This window comes from Hyla sarda, chromosome 6 (genome assembly GCF_029499605.1).
Source record: "Hyla sarda isolate aHylSar1 chromosome 6, aHylSar1.hap1, whole genome shotgun sequence".
Classification (NCBI taxonomy): domain Eukaryota; kingdom Metazoa; phylum Chordata; class Amphibia; order Anura; family Hylidae; genus Hyla; species Hyla sarda.
In genome coordinates, this window is record NC_079194.1 from 159,936,231 (window position 1) to 159,961,785 (window position 25,555).

The 25,555-nt window shown below is 42.4% G+C and overlaps 1 long non-coding RNA gene across 1 annotated transcript in view; it reads left to right on the forward strand.

The window, feature by feature from the left end:
- Positions 1-25,555, forward strand: part of LOC130275941 (uncharacterized) — a 55,028-nt gene that overhangs the window by 14,057 nt on the left and 15,416 nt on the right. The window contains exon 2 of the long non-coding RNA XR_008844964.1: positions 14,353-14,431. This is a non-coding gene — a long non-coding RNA (uncharacterized LOC130275941). The remainder of the gene's footprint in view (positions 1-14,352; positions 14,432-25,555) is intronic.

Consider the following 25,555-nt stretch of genomic DNA (forward strand, 5'->3'; position numbering starts at 1 on the left):
CAAACATGGATGGGGGTGTTCCCTATTAATTCCTTCTATCAGGTTAAGCAAGTTATAAAAGAAAACTGTTTATCTTTTGCTAGTAAGGATCAGAGGAGACCCATTGATTATTCTTTGCTACAGAAAGTGTCAGCGTTTCAGTATGTTCGGATGAATATGAATCCTTGCTTTTTCAGATGGCTTTTGTGTTACCATTCTTTGGTGCCCTGAGGATAGGTGAGCTCTCAGCAAAAAATAAATGGTCGGCTTCACCGCTGGACATCACTACTAGTTTTCAGTTCAGATATATATTGAAGAAATGCTTGGTATGCTTAGGACTGGGCAAGTAAAAAAATCAGTGATTACTCCTTTAGGATTGGCGCGGCAACTGAGGCTTCATTGGCTGGTTTCCCTTCTGACACCATTATCTATTGGCAGGTGGAAATCAGACAGGTACAAAATTTGTATCCGCCCTGATCTCTTAATCAATTAACTCTTTCTATTGCAGGTGAGCCAGTCAGAATAATTTTGATTATTGGACATTCCTACATTTACTGGGCTGAGAAGCGGGCAGCTATTAGGCTGTAAAGCCTGAACTTGGGGTTTCTGTGTAACAAGGTCTGTGTGCTTTGGGCGAGAGAGAGGAGTTTGAGATGGGATGATGTGTTTGACTTTTTCATTAGTAAAGCTGGCATCTGGCCCTCCCTCAATGTACTTATCATACATGGGGGGGGGGGGGGGGGGAAATGATGTTGGCAAGGTTAACGCATCATTACTATTCCAGAAGTTTAAGCAAGTATGTTTTGCCATTCATGACATGTTTCCAGCTTTAGTTATAGTCTTCTCAGAGTTAATTCCAAGGCAGTCTTAGTCATCCAGGAGAGTACGTTTTATGGACCACATACGCAAGCATCTAAATAGGGGGATGGAAAAATGTATGATTTCCTTAGGGGTTTTTTCATATAGACACAAGGAGTTAGAGGGTTTTGAGGCAGGTCTCTTTCGATTTGATAGTGTTCACTTTTCAGAAATAGGGGTTGACATTTTCAATGTGGAGTTGCAGAACTCTATTGACTTGGCCACGGCTTTGGGGCTGCCCGCCTGTAGGAAGGCGTGCCTTTGGGGGTCACCCAGAATGTTCTGGTTGGACAGCTGGTGGTTCTTTTATAAAATGGGGAGTTTATATTCAGTTAATGAAGTTTTTAGTTGATATATGTTTATGGTTTTATATGGTAAATTAATTAATAAATTATTTATTTAATTATTTTAATAAATTATTTAGTTATTTATTCATAGCCCCTCAGTAAACTGTTGTTGCCTTTTACAAAAAAAAAGGTTGTCTGTCTTTATTTATTTATATTCTGGTAGTTCTGGTCCGATTTTTCAATTTAATTTCATGTATATTTACACAGGTCTATTAGCATAGTAAGGGTTAAAGGGGTATTCCAGGACAATTTATATATATATATATATATATATATATATATATATATATATATATATATATATAATCTCTATCAACTGGCTCCGGAAAGTTAAACAGATTTGTAAATTACTTCTATTAAAAAATCTTATAGTTATAGTTATTAGCTTCTGAAGTTGAGTTGTTGTTTTCTGTCTAACTGCTCTCTGATGACTCACGTCCCGGGAGCTGTGCAGTTCCTATGGGGATATTCTCCCATCATGCACAGCTCCCGGGACATGACATCATCATTGAGCAGTTAGACAGAAAACTTCAGAAGCTATTAACTATTGGAAGGATTAAGATTTTTTAATAGAAGTAATTTACAAATCTGTTTAACTTTCCGGAGCCAGCTGATATATATATAAAAAAAAGTTTTGTCCTGGAATACCCCTTTAATTTTTGTTATGATTTCTCACGGTGGTGCTGAGATCTCTTACAGGCCGGCTGTTGCTCGGCAGATTGGTGCAGGTCGCTGATTGGCTGATATCGGTGCGGTGGGATTTCTGTAAGTGTTATATAACCAGGTGTTTCAAGAGAGCAGAAAAATAATCGGCAACTCACCGCAACCAGCTGAATGAAATTTTCTTTTATTTCATACTCACAAATATGTTACATGGGAAGAGGGTAGTGGGGGGGACACAGGATGGCGACCAAGCTCCGTTTCGCACGGTGATCATGGTTTCTCCAGCCCTTTCTTTCGCCGGAGGAAGCACGATCACAGTGCAAAACAGAGCTTGGTCACCATCCTGTGTCCCCCCACTACCCTCTTCCCATGTAACATATTTGTGAGTATGAAATAAAAGAAGATTTCATTCAGCTGGTTGCGGTGAGTTGCCGATTATTTTTCTGCTCTCTTGAAACGTCTTCATGCACTATTGTCAATCAGAGCACCACCTCCAGCATTCCTAGTCCAAGTCTGCCATTTCATCATTGTTCTATATTCAGAAAGGGAAGCAGTGCCGTGCTGGCTATCTACGAACTGTGTTATATAACCAGGCATCGCTATTGCTGGGATCATTCCTGTGAAGACAATAAGAGGATCCAAGTTAAATAACTACAATTGTTGCACCTGTAGGGTTCAGTGCAAACCATGAATTCAATAAATGTTCAGTTGAATACTGTGGCACAGGCTGTACCTTCTGTTTTCCCTCTATAGCAGTTATATTTAAGCATTAGACAGATACCAGGATTTGTAGACTGCCAGTCTGGACTTAGTCAATGCTCTAGACATATGTTTGCACCCAGTTTCCAACTAGCACTAGGAAAATGATAACTACAATTAGAATGGTTGCTATGACACTAAATTTTATAAATGTTACCCAATGTGTCGTTCAGTCTATAGAACTGTCTAGATAAATGTACAATAACTATACGTATGTTTTGTCTCCATGAAACTTTTCCAACACTCCTTGCACCCACAGAACAACAAGGGTAGAAATGGGACTGAATAATTCAGTCGACAACGTTTTGACACTCATCTAGTGCAAACTGGCCTGTGATTTGCATAATGCAATTGTGTTTCATATAAGCAGATTTACATAGGCAGAGCACAAGAAGTGTAGCAGCCAAAATGTCTATTGGTGTGATAAATAAAATCTGCTAATTTAAAATGCTTTCTGGAGAGGTGTTAAAGTCGGGAGAAGTCTATTGTGCAAAAGAAAATCTGATAATTGAAAACACCTTTAAATAATGCTGTTATGTGTCCTGCTGCTGAGAGCAAGCGACACTTACATTATGGCATCTGTGAATTCTATTCTGCACAAGCTTTTGGTAGTCAACAACAGGAATAAAGAAAAGTGAATGGAAACTTTTCTTTCTTCAGATCACCTTTTCATTAGTTCCGAATGTGCTCAATAGCTTGGGCATCAACGCACAGACAAGGCCACTGGCAGCACTTAGGAAACATTAAAAATATAATAAGTTAAAAAAAAAAAAAAGTTACTGTCTAAGGGTTAATTGAGTACCAACGTATCAGAATGAAAAACATTAATACACAACCTGGCCTTCGGAAAATAAAGCTAAGTGCACTTCAGATGAATACCAGACCTACAAGAATGCAAGCCTGTTTCTGCACAAAGGAAATTTGGAGCAGATAGTCAGAGAATAATGCTTATTAGCCAGACTAGTTTATGCCACAAATTAATGATAACATGATGCACACTGCAATATTATAGTGCCTACCAGAAAGGCCAGCAACTCCATTCTAAATGATAACACCTTGGACAGATCCCCTTGCTGTTAATTGTATCCAGGGGTCAAGTCCTGTGGGAAAAAAGTGTGGGAACTCACTTAAGATTTCCACTTTCCTGCTGGACTCCTGCTAATGGGAACAGTGTTCCTGCTGTGGAAAAAGTGCAGGAACTCTGTTCCCATGCATTCCTGGAGGACTTGAGCCCTGATTGTATCCTACTAGTTTATGGAACTTGTGTTGATCACAAATTACTCAAGTCACATCCAAAGGTCCATTCAGAATTATGCAAGTAGTATACTAGTTAAAGGGAATCTGTCAAATGTAAAAGCTGCAGGTACCATTGGATAGCTGTTAAGACATAAAAGTAAACTGTACCTTTTCTAAAGCTGATTATGTTGTCAAACTAAACTTTCCTATTTATTTCTCAGCCAAGTGTCAATGAGGGGGTGCAAAGCTGCCCGAGTGCCACAGCCTAGATCCCCTCCTAGCTTACCCTCCCAGACCCTCTATTATTGATGTACAGAGCCCTTTACATTAGTCAAGGACATGTTGGGAGGTAAGGGTGAGCAAGAGGCGTGCTTATAGGGGTACTCTGGTGGAAAACTTATAATTTTTTTTTTTTTTTTTTTTTAAATGAACTGGTGCCAGAAAGTTAAACAGATTTGTAAGTTACTTCTAAAATTCTTAATCCTTCCAGTACTTCTAAGCAGCTGTATGCTACAGAGGAAATTCTTTTCTTTTTGAATTTCTTATTGTCATGTCCACAGTGCTCTCTGCTGACACCTCTGTCCGTGTCAGGAACTGTCAATAGCAGAATAGGCTTGCTATGGGGATTTTCTCCTGCTCTGGACAGTTCCTGATACGGGCATCCGGTGTCAGCAGAGAGCACTGTGGACAAGACAAAAAAAATTCAAAAAGAAAAGAATTTCCTCTGTAACATCCAGCTGCTAATAAGTCCTGGAAGGACAAATATTTTTTTTTAATAGATGTAATTTACAAATCTGCTTAACTTTCTGGCACCAGTTGATTTAACCCCTTCCCGACCTATGACATACCTGTACGTCATGGGTGGCAAGGTGTTCCCGACCCATGACATACATGTACGTCATGGACATTACTGCCGCTACTCGCGGCACCCCGCAGCGCCCGGAAAGATGGTGGCTATCACTGATAGCCAGCCATCTTACCGTGCGACCACGGGGGGTTTCGTCCCCCACCCCCCCCCCCCCAGCGATCGCTGCTATCAGCTGGTCAAATCTGACTAGCTAATAGCAGCGTTTCGCTATGAAAATACTTAGCAGCGCGGTGTGTGAGTCCCGATCACGGGGATCGGGACACACACCGCTCTGCTAAGTGTCCCTGTCCCGTCCCCCGGCGTCACTTACCCGTCGGAGCGGTGTCCCGAGCGGTCCCGGCGTCCTCCATGCGGTCCTGGCTGCGCTGCGTCCCGGAGGTGAGTTTCCGGCAGCAGTGCAGCATCTTCATTGGCAGCAGTGAGATCGCCGTAAAGCGATCTCACTGCTGCCTCTGAGAGTTTCAAAACTGCAACTCCCAGCATGCCCAGACAGCCTTTGGCTTTCTGGGCATGCTGGGAGTTGTAGTTTTGCAACATCTGGAGGTCCACAGTTTGGAGACCACTGTATAATGGTCTCCAATCTGTGCTCTTCCAGATGTTGCAAAACTACAAATCTCAGCATGCTCAGTCTGTCCAGGCATGCTGGGAGTTGTAGTTCTCTAACATCTGGAAGAGCACAGATTGGAGACCATTATACAGTGGTCTCCAAACTGTGGACCTCCAGATGTTGCAAAACTACAACTCCCAGCATGCCCAGACTGCCCAGGCATGCTGGAAGTTGTAGTTCAGCAACATCTGATCCTTCAGATATTGCCGAACTACAACTTCCAGCATGCCTTGGCAGTCTGGTCATGCTGGGAGTTGTAGTTTTGCAACATCTGGAGGCACACTAGTTGGGAAACATTGTCCGTTTCCTACCTCAGTGCCTCCAGCTGTTGCAATTGTTGCAAAACTATAACTCCCAGCATGCACTGACAGACCATGCATGCTGGGAGTTGTAGTTTTGCAACAGCTGGAGGCACACTGGTTTGGAAACACTAAGTTTGGTTGCAAAACACTTGAAAGTTTATTACTTAACTTAGTGTTTCCAAACCAGTGTTCCTCCAGCTGTTGCAAAACTACAACTCCCAGCATGCACGGACAGCCAAAGGGCATGCTCGGAGTTTGCAACAGCTGGATGTTTGCCCCCTCCCCCCAATGTGAATGTACAGGGTACACTCACATGGGCGGAGGTTTATAGTGAGTGCTGCAAGTTTGAGATGGCGCAAATTTTGCGCTGCAGCTCAAACTTCCAGCGGCAAACTTGCTGTGAACCTCTGCCCATGTGACTGTACCCTAAAAACACTACACTACACTGACACTAACCTAAAATAAAAAGTAAAAAACACTACATATACACATACCCCTACACAGCCCCCCTCCCCCCAAAAAATGAAAAACGTCTGGTACGCTACTGTTTCCAAAACGGAGCCTCCAGCTGTTGCAAAATAATAACTCCCAGTATTGCCGGACAGCCATTGACTGTCCAGGCATGCTGGGAGTTTTGCAACAGCTGGAGGCACCCTGTTTGGGAATCATTGGCATAGAATACCCCTATGTCCACCCCTATGCAAATCCCTAATTCAGGCCTCAAATGCGCATGGCGCTCTCTCACTTTGGAGCCCTGTCGTATTTCAGGGCAACAGTTTTGGGACACATATGGGGTATCGCCGTACTCGGGAGAAATTGCCTTACAAATTTTGGGGGGCTTTTTCTTCTTTAACCCCTTATGAAAAGGTGAAGTTGGGGTCTACACCAGCATGTTAGTGTAAAAAAATAAATTTTTTACACTGACATGCTGGTGTTGCCCTATACTTTTCATTTTCACAAGAGGTAAAAGGGAAAAAAGACCCTCTAAATTTGTAACGCAATTTCTCCTGAGTACGGAGATACCCCATATGTGGGTGCAAAGTGCTCTGAGGGCGCACAACAAGGCCCAGAAGGGAGAGTGCACCATGTACATTTGAGGCGATTTGCACAGGGGTGGCTGATTGTTACAGCAGTTCTGACAAACGCAAAACAATAAATATCCATATGTGACCCCATTTTGGAAACTACACCCCTCACGGAATGTAATAAGGGGTGCAGTGAGCATTTACACCCCACTGGTGTATGACAGATTTTTGGAACAGTGGTCTGTGAAAATGAAAAATAAAATTTTTGATTTGCACAGTCCACCGTTTCAAATATCTGTCAAACGCCAGTGGGGTGTAAATGCTCACTGCACCCCTTATTACATTCCATGAGGGGTATAGTTTCCAAAATGGGGTCACATGTGGGGGGGTCCACTGTTCTGGCACCATAGGGGCTTCCTAAATGGGACATGCCCCCCAAAAACCCTTTCAGAAAAACTCACTCTCCAAAATCCCATTGTCGCTCCTTCCCTTCTGAGCCCTCTACTGCGCCCACCGAACATTTTACATACGCATATGAGGTATTTCCTTACTCGAGAGAAATTGGGTTACAAATTTTAGGGTGATTTCTCTCCTTTTACCCCTTGTAAAAATCAAAAAATTGGGTCTACAAGAAAATGCGAGTGTAAAAAATGAAGATTTAGAATTTTCTCCTTCACTTTGCTGCTATTCCTGTGAAACACCTAAAGGGTTAAAACACTTACTGAATGTCATTTTGAATACTTTGGGGGGTGCAGTTTTTATAATGGGGTCATTTATGGGGTATTTCTAATATGAAGATCCTTAAAATCCACTTCCAACCTGAACTGGGCCCTGAAAAATTTAGATTTTGAAAATCTTGAGAAAAATTGGAAAATTGCTGCGGAACTTTGAAGCCCTCTGATGTCTTTCAAAAGTGAAAACTTGTCAACTTTATGATGCAAACACAAAGTAGACATATTGTATATGTGAATCAATATGTAATTTATTTGGAATATCCATTTTCCTTTCAAACAGAGACTTTCAAAGTTAGAAAAATGCTAAATTTTCAAAATTTTCATGAAATTTTTAGATTTTTTACCAAGAAAGGATACAAATATCAGTGAAATTTTACCAATAAAATAAAGTAGAATATGTCACGAAAAAACAATCTCGGAATCAGAATGATAAGTAAAAGCATTCCAAAGTTATTAATGTTTAAAGTGACAGTGGTCAGATTTTCAAAAAATGCCCAGGTCATGAAGGTGAAAATGGGCTGGGTCATGAAGGGGTTAAAAAAAAAAAAAAAAAAAAAAAAAGTGTTTTCTACCAGAGTACCCCTTTAAGCAACTTGACTCCATCTCCTTAACACTCTGCTGACAAAAAAATTAGTTTTAAAACCTCCATTTGCTCCAGAAAAGGTACAGTTTGCTTTTATATCCTCACAACTATCCAACTGTGTCAGCAGCTCTTAGTAGTAAATACAGCTGTCAGATTCCCTTTAAGAGGGGGAATAGTTCACATTTCTCTCATGTCTTCTGTTAAAAGGGGTTTACCGGGCAGGAAAAAAAAAATCTGTTGTAGTGCTCTGAGGGTGATGATCTGTACAATAGTTTGTAGTTACACAATTTCCAATGTTCTGGTGGATTTTAATTTGCACTGGCCATTATTGTGAATGCAACTAGAATATAACACAAAAAGCTTTGTTTGGCTAGAATAAGGATGATAAGTCTTCCATGGCATCATTCATGCCAACCATCCTATAGCAATATGATCAACTAAACTGGTAGATCAGGCAGTTATACGCTGGGCTTAGGTAAAGTGACACATATTAATCTGAATTTGTCAGATCATCCCATACTCTTCTATTTTCAGCCAAATGCAGCTAAACAAATCCAACTTGGTTGATCACATTTTTGACAGACAATATCGTGCCATAAAGAAGAGAGACAATAGAAGGAAACAAATCCAGCTGCCGGTGTGGTGTAATCCAGTAAAAGTTCACTTTTAATAGTGCACATTAAAATATAAAAATATTGCCACAACGGTGGCAAGTGACATGTCACTCTAAAATGGGAGTGAAACGCCGACGCATTTCGAGCTGTTGCTCTTAGTCATGGCACTGACACCGTGCCACACGGGGGTTTAAATACATACTGACACAATGTCAGGTCCCACCGTGGAATAAACTCTCCACCTCCGTCAAACAGGATGTGACGTGGTGGACCAAAGGCAGCCAGGTAAGAGTCAAACAGGAAACCTGATTAGAACGATCAGGAAAAAGTTTAACCCGTTGAAACACCCTGTGAAACCACATAATTGTGCTGTATACAAAACACATTCACTCTGATTACAGTATGCAATAGTATAAAGTGCAAACATTATGCATTCAAATTGTGTATAACAGAGTATTACATTAAGTTGGACTCAAACATATATGTGGAGAAAACAGACATAACGTTTTTGTAATGTAGGCGTAACCAGCTTTTCTACATTACAAAAACTTTATGTCTGTTTTCTCCACATATACGTTTGAGTCCAACTAAATGTAATTCTCTAAGCACCAAAAGAGGAAAGGAGATATGCTCATAAATGTATAGGGTCCTGTGGTAAACACTCTAAATATGGAACCAAAAAGAAAAGAAACTACTTGAAAACGGACCATGTATAAACTAAAATAAATTTTATTTAGAATAATATAAAGACATATAATAATTACACACACAGCGTGGACAAACAGAAGTGGGAACCAGGGAGCAGGGGGAGATAAAAAGAAGGTAAAAATTATATATATATATATATAGTGTCCAGGTGTGCTAAACAATTTAAAGTGCCAACAGCGTCCCAAATAAATAGATAGGACCAATATGTTTAAAAACGCACACAAAACGGATCACAGAGAAAGACACATGTAGTAGTGGCATAGAACAGTAACACTCCCTCCGCTCCCCAGTTACCCACCAGACCTCCAACGCGTTTCACCCAACGGGGCTTTATCCAGGAGTCAAAATGTAATTCTCTGTTATACACAATATGCATAATGTTTGCACTTTTATACTACGGCATACTGTAATCAGAGTAAATGTGTTTTGTATACAGCACGTTTATGTGGTTTCACAGGGTCTTTCAACGGGTTAAACTTTTTCCTGGTTTCACCTGTTTGACTGTTTGACTCTTACCTGGCTGCCTTTGGTCCACCACGTCACATCCTGTTTGACGGAGGCAGGGAGTTTGTTCCACGGTGGGACCTGACATTGTGTCAGTATGTATATAAACCCCCGTGTGGCACGGTGTCAGTGCCATGACTAAAAGCGACCGCTCGAAACGCGTCGGAGTTTCACTCCCATTTCAGTGTGACATGTCACTTGCCACCGTTGTGGCAATATTTGTATATTTTAATGTGCACTATTAAAAGTTAACTTTTACTGGATTTTTTCCTTCTATTGTCTCTATTGCTACGGGGAGTAGCGGTTCCCTGCATCAGTGCTCTTGGACTCTTAGCAGATGCCTATATCACATGGACTTATTGGTGAGCTGATCAACTTTTTCACAAATTTCTTTCGCCATCAAGAAAAACTGAACATACTTTTTAAATGGTGACTGATGTTGGCAAAATCAGCTTGACTTTTATCTAATGTGTATCAACAAACTTTAGTGCCCAGGCTGTGTTCTAAAATAAAAAAGCCTCTACTAACTTCCCTTGATTCCTTCTGCAACCTCTGCTATCGACACCAAGGCTCTGCCGCACATATTTTCTGGAGCTACAGATGACATGTTGCATCCCTGCTCAGCCAATCACTGGCCTCAGCAGTGTCTCACCTCAGCCAGTGATTGGCTGTGCGGTGAGGTGCCATCTGTAGCTTCGGGAACTAAATAGTGTGTCGTAGATTAGGCGCCAATACCAAAAGCTGTAGTGGGGACCAATGAAGGTAAGAACAGGCGTTTTGTTACAATGCCATCAATACTAACAAAGGTATGTTTGCTAATGCTGTCCTGTCACCTGAAGGTGTCTGAAGCTCTATTATAAAAGCAATCTATATGTTATGTAAAAGATGCTCAACCTGGAACGTGACTTTAACATATAAATTGATATCCCAAAAGAGAAGTCAGTGTTCACTAATAATATATTAATGCATACATTTTATTTGATTTCTCTATAAATATAGCTAGGGTAATATCCTACAAAAACAAGAAAGTTTGTTCATAGAGATGAGCTAGATGAACTTTTCGTATATTCAGTTCTTCAGGTCCGGATAAGTTTAAAGCGAACCAGACCTCAGCAATAGGTTTGGTGCCTGGCAAGTGAAGAAGATCTTGTTTTTTTTACAAAGTGTAAACAAAAAATCTCCTATTTTGGGGAGTAGCAAGAGGAGTAAAGAAAATTAAGAAATGACTTTCATTTTACAAATAAAACAAAAAACTAATAATTTTCTCTTGTTTTAAGATCATCTTGAGTTGGCCAGGTAGAAGCAGCAAGAGTGGTGGTAAAAGTAACTGCATCGGCAGAAGCACAGGGTAAAACAATGGACAGGAGAGGAGATTTGTGCTAATGCAGATATGGTAGTAGCAAGTCAACAGCAGGGCTGGTTGACTGGTAGTAGTATTAGCTAGTAGACAGCAGGGGTAGTAGTAGTGAGACCAGTGCAGTGGTGGTGGTGGTGGTGGTATCATAGTAATAGTAATAGTCAACAGCAACAATGGATGGATATCTAATCTGTGGCATGAGACACAGGAGTTTCAAATTCCTCACTTCTCTATGCCTGATTCATTTTAACAAATGTGAGTTTTCCCACATTTTTGGTGGACAATCTTGTTAGTTTAGGGGTGATTACTCCAGCTGACATGCTTAAAACTCTCTCTGATGCCACACTGGAGGGTAGACAAGACAGAACATCCATTGCAAACTGTTCTAGCTAGTGGTCTAATCTAGTGACCCAGAATTCCATAGGGTTTGGGCACATAATCATCATCATGTTGTGTGGATGCCTTGTCCTTTATCCCTTCAACCAATTTTGTCGCCATATCCTTGTCAGATCCCACTTACTCATCCTCATCAAGATGTGAACCTTCTTCCATCCCTTGCTCAATTATCATTGGGAACATTTGCTCCTGAAGGAATATTAGCGGCATAATATCATTTATTGCACTGTTGTCCCTACTGACACATCTTGTCATGTGCTAAGCAAGAGACCTCAGCACATGACAGGTGTATTTGATCAGGTACCAATGCCTGAGCTAAAAATACCACTGGCTCCAAAAGCTGTCCATCTGCTGCATGAGGAAATCCCGTTCCACTGCTGGTACAGTCAGTCTAACATTGAGTTCCAGCATGTTGGATTGTTGCAGGAAAGTGTAGGGAGGCATGCTTACCATGTGCCATATACTTAGAATGTGCTTTTCAGATTCTGGCTTTTCAGAAGTAATACCACGTGGTAGTGCTTTACTTTGCAATTACGAAAGGAGGGAGAAGGGTAAAGAGTGGAGGTATCCTATTTTATCTGGGCTGTTAAGTACACACTGCAAACATTGTCCCTTACAGAAATCTGCTCATTACAGCTGCTCTCCCTAAAATTAGTGCATAGGCTTTTTCTGGAGCCACTGACCAACCCCTATACTGCCTCTTGATTGGCTGAGAGCTGTATGCAAGGCATTATCGGCCTCCTTAAGGTCAGGTGGTCCTGCCTTCTTCATGCAATGCAATTGACTAACCTAAGGTCATATGATACTCCTTCCTTCTATTCTCACATGATGCCGACGCAGATTTACATAACATTAACAGAACTCGGGATCGCTGAATTTGGTTCGCTCAACTCTATTGATATATAAAAGTCCCCTTTATTCATCTAATTGAGAAAAACACTGATTGGTTACATTACATGTACTGTAAGTGAGGTCAGTGTCTCTGTAGGAAGGTTAAGGAGAAGCCTGTTGTAAAACAAATTTTCATAACCCCCATATAAAGATTTATGCATCTCTTGCCCTTTACACATAGAAACAGCTGTACTAGTATGTAGCTTTGTTCCAGCATATGAATACAAAACCGTGTACATGACTTATTTTTATTCTATTCTATTTTTTTTTTTTTTTACGGTGTTTAAGTATTGAACAAGTCGCCTCTCTGCATCAGGAAATTGAAATTTAAAATTTTCTCTTGCTCTCTTATTTGAGGGGAGTCGGGCCGCTGACAGGTGAAGCAGAAAGTCATTTTTCAAGTTAAATGCCAAGTGGTTATATAGCAAAATATTCAGTCAAAGTTAACCACCTAAACACTGCCCTGACATATAGAGGGTTTAATGAAATGATTTAATAAAATAAAAATCAGTTCTGTGGATTTCAATGAAAATTCGTTGAGAATTTAGCCAGAGAAGAAAAATAATACTTTGTTAGAAGTTGTAATATTAATTTTATCAGTGCCCCCTCATCTTTTGGGCTATAAGAAGTAACATAGAACCAGCATGTAAGAAACTTCTAATAAACCCAACATCAACCTCTTAAGTGGGTCACAGACATACAGAATTTCTCTGCTGTTTTCTATAAGAAAAATGTTATTAGCAAAAGATTTTCCAAAGGAAAGTGATTTTTAATGTGGCGTTTAGGATCACTAATAATCTTTCACAAAGGAATCACATATAGGCAATTTTCTGATCACTGGAGAGTGGAATCTAGTTTTGATAAAAAGCTGTGTATGACTAGGATACATGGAACTGGAAAGAGTTGTAGTGTGTATTGTGTATTAAAAAGTGAAGGTTCATGACAATAATTATATTACATCTAATGCAGGGAAAAATACAAAACAAAGCTTCCCATGGGACAGTAAGTCATAACAGGTTGAAATGATGAACACTATACATAAGGAAAGAGATTTATCATTCTTTTCAAACGTATGGCTTTTATATGGCAATTTTTTTTTACTTACCTTTGCTTACATGCGACCTATTTAACAAATGGTTGCACGACCATGATAAATAAATCAAACGTAAGCAAAAATCGGGAAATCCGCTTACAAATGCATTTTTTTAAAGCAGAAAAGTTTTCCTTTATGTTAATGACCAAAGTTCTTTATCTACCCTTTATTACCAGTAGTGTTGCTAGAGAGTGACGGGGAGGGGGGGGGGGTGTGTACTGCATCGGGTGGCACCCTGACTGGCCTGCCTGGCACTAAATAGCTGCACTCTATAGCTCCAACTATCCCACAACAACCCATCCACCCTCCTCAGAATTTAAAAAAAATATTTAAAAACAAACTATGCCGCACCATGAATATCCATAGGCTTTTTTGTTTAATTTTGAGGTCGCATTTTGTGACGTTTGTGGGTGGAGTCTTGCGTCGCTGCGCTGAGGCCAGAGTTTACGTCAGGAAGGAAGACGGGAAGACAGGGCAGTACCATCAGGCTCATAAACAATAGTGAAGCCCCCCAAAAAAACTTCTCGGTACGTTACCCACCCCAAGGTCTTATCAGCGTGTAAGGGGGGTCAATGTGACTTATGTTAGCTGACTGTTTTGTGGTTTTTGGATCCGGTTTATGGGTAGGTTCTGCTTTTATGAGGAATAGTAATGTAGAGCGGAGGGTGGGGTGCTGGCATAATGCACAGTAATGGAAGGGACAGTGGCAGATCAAGGGGAAGGAAGGGGCAATTGCCACCCCCACCCCCTCAAGATTGCTGCCCCCAGCTGTCATCTTCCGCACCACCATTACACACCTTTCTCACGCCGCTTGCTCTTTGTTTGCAGAATTTGAGCTGCGGGGACATCACATCATCGCGCCAGCGCAAGGAGATCACGTCGCTGCGGCTTGCACAGTGCCCGAACAGTAAGTTGTTTGCTGAGCTAGATAATTTTTGCTTTTGTAAGATCCTGTAAAGTGTGAGTGTGTGTGTGTGTGTGAACAAGTGTTTGTGCAAATGTGTGTCTGTCTGTGTGTGTGAGTGTCTGTGTACATTAGCAGAAAAAGAATTGCATTAAACATCCATGCACAGTGCGAGTAAGAAAGCTGTAGAAAACACCACAGGGGCACTGTAATGTACACAGTACCTTATGAAAACTTAGTGACACATAAAAGGGGACATTTATTTGAGGGAAACATGACAGGGGGCATTATAAGTGGGGGGCACACAACAGGGAGGGGATTATATGTGAGGGGCACATGACAGGGGCATTATATGTGAGGGGCACATGACGGGGGCATTATATGTGAGGGGCACATGATGAGGGCATTATATGTGAGGGGCACATGACAGGGGGGCCCCCTTGTCATGTGCCTCTCTAATATAATGCCCCATGTACTCTGTCCATCACTTATATTGCCCCTCTGTTAGGTGCCCCTCAATATCATGCCCCATGTACGCCAGCATGTGCGTGTCCTAAAATTAACAAGGTGTGCCGTGTGTATTTTCAACCTTAAAATTAATAGCTAAATAGTTATATAATAAATTTTTGCTATAATTAACATTATACATATATATTTAACATATACATAATTAATGTAGTAGCTTTGCTTCATGATGCAGAACAAGAACAGTTGTTAAAGTGGGTGTTAATGTCCTTTTCTGCAGACATATGCACTTTCTGTAAACCAGGTTGGACCTGGAATACATATGCGACTTTAAACGGAGATGCAACTTTTTTTCTTCATAAATAGCGACTATCGCATCTGATAAATACATGACCACTGCAAAGTAAAAAAAAAAAAAATATTTCCTAAGTGAGCAGATTTCAGAAATGAGTGTTGGAAAATCAAAAATAAGCAAAAAAAAATAAATAATAATATGGCGCAATCCATGCAGTAATGACGACGATCTAAGATTAATAGGATCTCACTCTTTATTCTGCCAATTCAGACATGTTTCGAGACACCGTCTCTTCTTCAATGAACAATTGTTCATTGAAAATGAGACTGTCTTGAAACACATCTGATTGGCAGAATAAAGAATGAGATCCTATTAATCTTGGATCGTGGTCATTACTGCATTTGTGTTCGGGCTCCATACATGTACTAGTGACAGGAAAGATTGCCTACATACCTATACAAGATCTTACCCCAGCATATCGGTCTGAGCTGTGCCATAACCGCACAATGAGGGAATGCCTATAGAGGGCATGCCCTATGGTGAAGGAATAAAATAAGGGAGGGTTCCACAAAAGACACATGCTCCGCCCCTGTAGGAGAGGGGAGAGTTATATACACACGCCCCCACCTGTTCCCAATAAGCCCCACCTGGAAGTGCAGGGAGCAATAATTACTTCCGCCCCTCTCACAAATGCAGCCCTGCGGGCTTTAAACTTGTGTTTGGGCTCCATACATGTCCTAGTGACAGGAAGGATTGCCTACATACCTATACAAGATCTTACCCTAGCATAGCGGTCTGAGCTGTGCCATAACCGCGCAATGAGGGCACGCCTATAGAGGGCAAAAAGCCACCATGCTAGGATAAATACTATTCCTGAAATAACACATCCTACACCCAGCATCAATCTTCACATACACAAAGTAGACTATACCTAGTGTGCTGAGAGAGTAGCCCCGACCAACTAGTGACTGCTAGAGGTGGTAACCATACCTTGGAAACTGTGGCAGTAACGTCCATCTGTAAAGAAACAACCTGAGAATGATAACATTCCCTGCCAAATAGTAACTGAATTATACCTATTACCATCCCTACTTGTGACATTACTTCAAATGGACACGGAAAGGCTAACTTCATGGCAGGTCTGACAAGGACCAATCCCCTGCTATTTATGAGGAAAAAATAAACTGACAGGTAAATGACAAGAAATACCTATCTACCTGATAGACCGTGTGGATCATGTCGCCTGAGAAGGTTCACGAAGGCGCCTTACCTGATTGAGACTGTAACAACAGACATACCTAACTAGCCAATGTACTGACCCAACTGGACTTGGGAGTGATGACCCGTTGCCGATGACAGCTCCCTGCGTGAGCAACGTACCTGTAGACGTGACCAGTGTTTAGGTGAACCATCATGCCTGTAGACATGACAGGTCTTTGTTACACAGTCGTGCCTGAACTCGTCACAGGTCCCCGCGAAACCATCGAGCCTGTAGACATGACAGGTCTGTGTGAAATCATCGTGCCTGTAAACGTAACAGGTCTTTGTAAAACCCTTCTTTTTTTTTTTTTTTCATAATACGGAAGTGCGAAATGACATAGTGAGACTGTATGCGATCTGAAACGTGTCAGATTACCTGCACAACCATGTCAAAATCAATTGCTCTGAAATGAGACAGCAGTAACCACGATTCAATCCCCGATCCTAAAGAAATGAGTCATGTAACTGTAATAAATACACAATATATCTGCAACTAAATGCCGACCCTCCTTAAAAAAGAACGCGCAACTATGCCGGATAGTTGAATCTGTGTACTACAACGAAATGATAACGTAATCGATAAATTCAACAGACGAAGTGGTATCTGACCTGAAAACGTGTCAGGTCATAACAAATATAACAAACGACAAAACTGCTCTGAAAATGAGTCAGTAATAACTGACATTACCCCTTTAACCTGATTTTTTTTTCTTTTTTTCCCTCCGACCCCTGAGACTGCTGTGGACAAGTGAGGGACAATCAACCATATGGTCTGTTCTGAGGACGCGTCAGCAACAGGCGTGTAATGTTGCTACCCCTACCTAAAGACTATTCTGAGAAATGGGTCAGGAACAGTGGTTTGCGTGGGCTGCTCCGGGAACGTATGAAATAACAAGTATGTGACGCTGTAGTATAAGTACTGAGACTGTTCTGAAGAAGAATCAGGAACAGCTGAATTACGTGGCCTGCTCTGAAGACGTGTCAGTAACAAGCATGTGATACAGTAATAAAGAACTGAGGCTGTTTTGAAGACAAGTCAGGAACAGTAGACTACGTGGCATGCTCTGACTACGTGTCAGTAACAAGTATGTGGCTGACGTACTTAACAACCGAGACTGTTCTGAAGATTAGTCAGGAACAGTGGAATTGAGTGGCCTGCTCTGAAGACGTGTCAGTAACAAACGTGTCATGCAATACTAAATGAACTGAGACTGTTCTGAAAAGGAGTCAGGAACAGTAGACTACGTGACCTGCTCTCAAGACGTGTCAGCAACAAGCATGTGATACAGTCTAAAAGAACTGAGACAGTTCTGAAGGCAAGTCAGGAACAGTAGACTATGTGGCGTGCTCTGAATATGTGTCAACAACAAGCATGTGCACTGATACCCCTACCCAGACTATTTGAGAAAGGAATCAATTTAGTTGTTTGCGTGGTCTGCTCTGTGGACATGGGCGTGACCCGTGGTACTGTGCACCACCCAGACCCCAAGACTGCTCTGAAGAAGAGTCAGAACCAGTCGACTGTGTGGCATTGCTCTGGAGATGGGTCAATAACAAATGTGTACTGCTGTGTTTATGGGGACTGTGACTGATCTGAAGAAGAGTCAGAAAAGTGGGTAGCGTGCTGGCTTTGAAATACTTGAGTAAAACGTGAGGGAACGTGTGACTTAAGGCAGCCTGCTCTGAGGACGTGTCAGTACCAAGCCACCAAATCAAAAACAAAAAACGACCCTATGAGTGTACTGTGGACATGTCAGGAATGGTCAGTTTACATTTGCCGGAAACCATTTTTTTTTTTTATTTTTTTTTTTTTTTTTGCACCTGGCCAATCAAATACACATGCATAAATAATAAACTAAACTTTTTTTTTTTTTTTTTTACCAATTCCCTGACAGTAACTACACACACCTTAGCAGCACTTAGGAACTTTGAAGTTGACACGAAGAAAACTGCATAAACAAAACATAATGATTGCACCTGGCCACTGAATGACAGTGGCTACACCGACCCTCTACTGAGACCATGGGCCGCCTGAAGGGTAAGAGGAAACAAAGAGGGGGGGGGGGCACCGCTGGGGTTGCTATGGGCAACAGGCAAGTCAGGCAACAGGGTAACATTGTGAATATTCCTGAAATTGGTTGCTCTGAATGTGAGTCAGTAACAACCGCTATTCAACCCCTAATCCTGAAGGAACGAGTCAGGTGACCGGGTATTGAACAGCCGATTAGTGCCACTAAAATGAATGACCACCCTTTGAACGAGTACCTGTGCCGGATAGTTGAATATGTGTACTATAACTAACTGATAATGTAGTCGTGAAATACAACCGAGGAGGTTGTATCTGAGCTCAGAACGTGTCAGATCATGACAATAAACAACAATGCAATTGCTCTGACCGACATTGACCCGTAGACGCTACGGATAACCATGCAGAATAAATACCATTACCCATGTGCAGTAAACGCTATGGATGTTAGTGCAGAGAACATAACAGAATGAATGCTACATGTACGCAGAATAAGTAGTACAACGTGTCAGCATAATAAATACTACCATCATATGTACAGACTGAATGCTACGAATGTCCGTGTAGTGTATTGCTACAATTATATGTGCAATATATATGACGTGAGCATGTCTGTGGTATGAATACAGCGAGCATATATGTGGTATAAATGCTATGAGCGTATAGTGGTATGATACTATGAGCAGTATAATGCTATGAGTATACTTGCGGTATCAATGCTAAAAGCGTATGTGCCTGATGTAGGCCACGAGTATGTGCAGTATAAACGCTACAAGTACATGTGCAGTATAACCGTCGAGCGCATGTGAGTCATGAGTGCTATGAATTAATATGTGGTATGACTCTATGGAGGTATGAGTACTATGAGCAGTATAATGCTGTAAACATGCTATGAGCGTGTGGCCGCAACCGCATGAAACAGCATCACACTACGTGTGAGAACCGTATGAATGCGGTGTACCGTATAATGATATTAGCAACATGAAACTGTATACATACTATGCGCGTACGAGCAGTGTGCCATAAGCTTATGAATTAACCATGAGAGTACAGATGATAAGAAACTCATGGAGTTATCAAACCGTGAAGATGCTCTACTCGTGTGCACCTTGTACCACCAGTGGCGTACCAAGGGGGGGGGGGTGTCCCAGATCCCCAGCAGACAGCGCTACATTCTCCTGTATGCGCGATACACGCACATACAGGAGAAGGCGTCCGCTCTGTGTGAATCGCATCTGCAGCTTACACAGAGGAGACGTGACCTCCGCCCCTACGCAGCACAGGCGCCGATGACGTCACTCATCCGGCACCTGTTCTGTGGAGGGGAGAAGACGCGGGCCCTGCAGCTGAGGAGATGGCTGTGTGGGATATCAGGTGAGCATCCTTTTTTTATTTTAACCCTGCCTATACCTATAGGGAAGGGGGGGGTGCTCTGCATATACTTATAGGGAAGGGGGGAGAGGGGGGGGCTCTGCATATACTGTACCTATAGGGAAGGGGGGTGCTCTGCATATACTTATAGGGAAGGGGGAGGAGGGGGGGCTCCGCATATACTGTACCTATAGGGAAGGGGGGAGAGGGGGGGCTCTGCATATACTGTACCTATAAGGAAGGGGGAGAGGGGGGGCTCTGCATATACTGTACCTATAGGGAAGGGGGGGCTCTGCATATATTGTACCTATAGGGAAGGGGGGGCTCTGCATATATTGTACCTATAGGGAAGGGGGGAGCTCTGCATATACTGTACCTATAGGGAAGGGGGGGAGAGGGGGGGCTCTGCATATACTGTACCTATAGGGAAGGGGGAGAGGGGGTGCTCTGTATAAACTGTACCTAAAGGGAAGCGGGGGACAGGGGGGGTGCTCTGCATATACCTATAGGGAAGGAGGGAGAGGGGGGTGCTCTGCATATACCTATGGGGAAGTAAGGGAGAGGGGGGGTGCTCTGCATATACCTATAGGGAAGGGAGGGAGAGGGGGGTGCTCTGCATATACCTATGGGGAAGGGTGGGGGTGTAGCTCTGCATATACCTATGGGGAAGAGGGGTGTGTGTAGCACTGCACATACCTATGGGGAAGAGGGGGGGTGTAACTCTGCATATACCTATGGGAAAGAGGGGGGAGTGTAACTGCATATACCTATGGGAAAGAGGGGGGTGTAACTCTGCATATATCTATGGGAAAGAGGGGGGGGGTGTAGCGTAGCTCTGAATATACCTATAGGGAAGAGGGGGGGATGTAACTCTGCATATACCTATGGGAAAGAAGGGGTTACCTGGCTACCTACCTACCTGCCCTTTTACTGTGCATGAAACCAAGGAGGGCATTATTACAGTTTGTGGGCCTATAGATGGGAAGATTGTGTAGAGGAGGGCACTGAATATATGCAGAGTCTGACATGTTTTTCCTGCAGATGTTAAGCGATCCACATGGCAGTCTTATCCGGACGGAGAAGAAAAGGAAAGAGGACGCCGCTGATCAGAAAAGACGTTATTGTGAGTCCCAAAATGTAACTGTAATCCCTTATATGGTATATACATCCTGTGTACAGCTGATATCTACCGCCATATTTTCCTGTATATAATCACTTATATTGTATACAGATCCTTTATAGTATACTGGTCTGTGTATAGTGGTTTTATTCAGTACAATATGGCGGTATTATCCAGTTATTGTGTGGTGGTATATATTTACTCCTTGTATACCAGTATTATTGGTCATGAAAATTTACCTACGTTAAAGTGTTTCTTACATATAAAAATTTTACATTTATTGTGTGTGGGATTTGGGTGGAATAGGAGCGTGGCAGAAGATTGACGAGCTGCAGAGCCTAGCAGGGGCCCTTGCCTTTTTTTTTTGGTCCGGGGGCCCCGAGTGTTGTCAGTCCGCCCCTGGGGGGAGGGGGGTGTAATTAAGGGGGGGGGTGCCAAACAAAGGGTCCGCCCCAGGTGCCACATGCTCTAGGTATGCCCCTGGTATGGATACCATAATCATGCAAATAACGAGTATTACACTGTGTATACTATGATTTAATTAGATGTAGCCTATGTTATATCTCTACAGAGCATTGCACCCTACTGTATACTATATTGAAATAAGACACTCTGCAGAGCACTGAATCACCACACAGCATATGCTACCCTGCAACGAGATCCTCTGCAGAGTATTGCACCACACCAAACACAGTACATGCCACCCTGTGTTGTAACGAGACCCTTCGCAGAGCATTGCACCACACTGCACATGCTAACTGCAATGACCCTCTGCAGAGCATTGCACTATACCCTATATAGTATGTTATATTGAAACCATCCCATCTGCAGAGCATTACACTAACTGTATGAAGTTTGTTTATGAGACCATCTGCAGAGTATTGCACTATACTGTATGTATAATATTGTAACAAGACCATCTGCAGAGCATTGCACCATAACTATAATTCATGTATACTGTATTGTACCGAGACCATCTGCAGAGCATTGCACCACAACTGTATATCATGTATACTATATTGTAACAAGACCATCTGCAGAGCATTGCACCATAACTATATATCATGTATACTATATTGTAACGATACCATCTGCAGAGCATTGCACCATAACTGTATATCATGAATACTATATTGTAACGAGACCATCTGCAGAGCAATGCACCATACAGTACATGTTATATTGTAACGAGACCCTTTGCAGAGCATTACACTGTACCTTATACTGCAAGAGCACCGTATACCCCGCAGAGCACAGCAGCACACAGCAAAAGTTATATTGAAACGACTCTTTGCAGAGCATTGCACCACACTGTATACAGCAAACGTTATATGGAAACAACCCTCCGCAGAGCATTGCACTATACATTAGATTAACAATAGCAGACAAGCTGACAGGACCGCCTGACGAGCGGCCATGCATAGAACTGGGCTGCTGCCGCAACCTGTCCCAAGGGCATAGACAATTGTAGCTGTGCGGGTGGCGGGCGGTCCACATGCCGCCATGAAGCAGCTAGTGGGCTGCGCGAAATGCTGAGGCCGCGCCACCCCCAGCACCGATTTAACTCACCTGCTTGCCGCTCCTGGCCCCCACTACCGCTGCGAGCAGAGCCAGCCAGAACCATACCTGCCCTATATTACCTTATAATCAGAGTGAGATGCAGCATCCCCAGATAAGACAGCCAGCGGATCTGCCAGGGATGCCGCGCCTGCACCCCCCCAAGCCAGACTCATGAACAGCGAGGCCTCCGCACCGTGAGCAGCAGCTCTGAAGATTTTTGTCGGAGATTCAAACACAGGAAGCAGAGATTCCATAAATGACACGTGCTCCGCCCCTGTAGGAGAGGGGAGAGTTATATACACACGTCCCCACCTGTTACCAATAAGCCCCACCTGGAAGTGCAGAGAGCGATAATTACTTCCGCCTCTCTCAAAAATGTAGCCCTGCGGGCTTTAAACGTATTGCCCCGTATCCCATTTTTTTTCCCTTTGGTCCTGTTACCAGCTTCTCCCCAATAATCATATCACCATAAGAAAGGGAATCCATTGTACCAGTTCACACCCTCAGTTCTGTGTAGGAGAGAAAGGGATTTTGGGTTGATTTCCCTAAACTTGGGGAAACTTATGGGCATGGAACCCTTTTATGGGTTCACACACCATGGTCGAGAAGAATATGCCCAATCCCATAGTAGAAGCAGAGGTTGTCACTATGATTTGCATGCTTTTGGTAAAAGGTGATGGCGTATGACTATAGTATGCATGCATGGTACAGCACTGTATGGATGGAGGGTAAGTAAGGGGAGTAGGGGTTACTTAAACCTAGTGTAAATTAGCATTGTAGAATTGCCAGTAGCAAACATTGATACATCTTTACTATAAAAGCAGCAACATGATCAGTAGCTATAGACAACTACTCCAACTTATCCTTGTTATTGGTATTTTATTTCTCTCCTTATTAGTGTAACTTGGTAAAGACCCCACCTCTGACAAACCGCATTGTACTCACTGCTGTCCACTCCAACACCACCCTCCTTCTTACTCTTAGTAGTCACACCATTTCTTTAAGCAGCCAGCATGTAAAAAAGACACCACCATCAATGACTTCCAGTTGCCAGCCAGACACCATTTAATCCTGCCAGCTTGTTTTAGGAGGTAAGGTCCTCCATGCCATTGCCAACATATCCCTTGGATAATACACCTGGTACATGTTGCACTACTCCTAGTCAAGACTCCTGGCTACTGCAGGCTATGTTCATGCCTAGACCCTAAGATACGATACCTGGTAGCTGTAGTGCTACTCCTGCTTCTAACTTGGCTCTTTCCTGACTGGGCACCAAGTGAGCAGGAGTTAGCAGGATTAGATCTCCCTCTTGTATACTGCACAACCTTCTACACCTGGTTCTGTCCAAGGCCATAGTTGCCTTTCCTTGCATCTTCTAGTTCTGATCATGGTCTTCTTTGTGACAGTGAGGATATTTATTGTTGGTTTTATTCTGTTTTTGTGGTGCTGTTTTTGTCGCAGTTGCTGTTGAGAGACTTTTATTTTTTAATTATGATTTTTGCCTTAGATGCTTTTCCTAAAATTGTCTAGCTATGCCTTACTGTGGTTAATTTTTTTTCCCCAGTGGTCGTGAATTCATCATGTGCAACATGTAACACAATTTGTCCCAAAGCTCTCAATTTGTCACAAATCTACACCAGCCTAAGGGTCTATTCACACAGCAGAATTTCCGCAGGTGGAATTCCGCACAGATTCCACCTCAAATTAAAGCCCAATAGACTTCTATGGGATTTCACACTCCCATTAACACTTCTGAATTTCCGCATGCGGATTCCGCACCAATTCCGCCCAAACTTCGCACAAGCCAGAAACCACCCAAATGAACGTGGAAGCAAAATTGGTGTGGTTGTGCAAAAATTCTGTTGTGTAATTGCAGCCTCAACCTGGATTACAAAATTGGCATTTGTAAAAAGAATTGCACATTTTTGCATGTTGCACAAAATGTCATCTACTAAAGTGTAATTCTAAAAAAATCACTAGTTAGTGCCAATATTCAAATTGCCAATTTTTACCGCGAATATCGGCACTTCCCGATTTCGCGAATATTTAGAATATAGCAATATATATTCATTATGACAAATATTAGTTGTTGTTTTTTTTCACAGTACACATCACAATGATGTGTACTGTGTAAATAAAAAGTGATCATCCCTCTCTGCTTCCAGCTTGTAGTCCAAAAGAAGGCTCCAATATTATTTACTGTGTGAGTCGGTGAGGAGCCCGAATATTTCATATATGCAAATATGCGAAAATTTGTGAATATCGACACTACCAGAGGGCACTGATTCCTCTCTTCTTTTAGATTGTGGGCCAATGAGAAGGATGCAAATACAGTTGTCAGAGGTTTGCAACATCCCTAGCAACCAAGAGGAAAGCAGTTAGTTGAAAGATATAATCGCGCATGCGCACTTTGCGAATTTCATCACGAATTTCGCATGGAAACAAAGTGAACAAATATGTGAAATTTGCTAACATAGGACGAATATTCATCCATGTATTCATGAAATATCCCAAATTTGAATATGGCCTATGCTGCTCATCACTAGTCATCATTTAATTAAAGGGGTACTCTGGCACTAATACATCTTATCCCCTATCCAAAGGATAGGAGATAAGATGTCTGATTGTGGGGGTCCCGCTGCTGGGGACCATCGCAATCTGTAATTGCGCACCCACCTTTGTGAGATGATGGGACCCCTGCGATCAGACATTTTATTCCCTATCCTTTAAATCAGGGATAATATGTATTAGATGCACAAATTATATACAATACAACCATCGTTCACCTACACCATCCTACACAAAAGCGTTCCCAAAATATCCTCTGGTAGTCACCATCTGGATGAGCTTCTTGATATCACCTGGTTACTATTCTGGCCTTTCTCTGCCTTGTATCTCCTGGTTCCGGATCTGTTCCTGGTCTGTGTGTTTCTGGTTTCAGCTCTTGCCTAATTCCAGTCCACTGTATTGCTGTGATTGTACTTTAGTCCAGACTCAATACTCCTTTCCAGGCTCCAATGCTGTGACCAC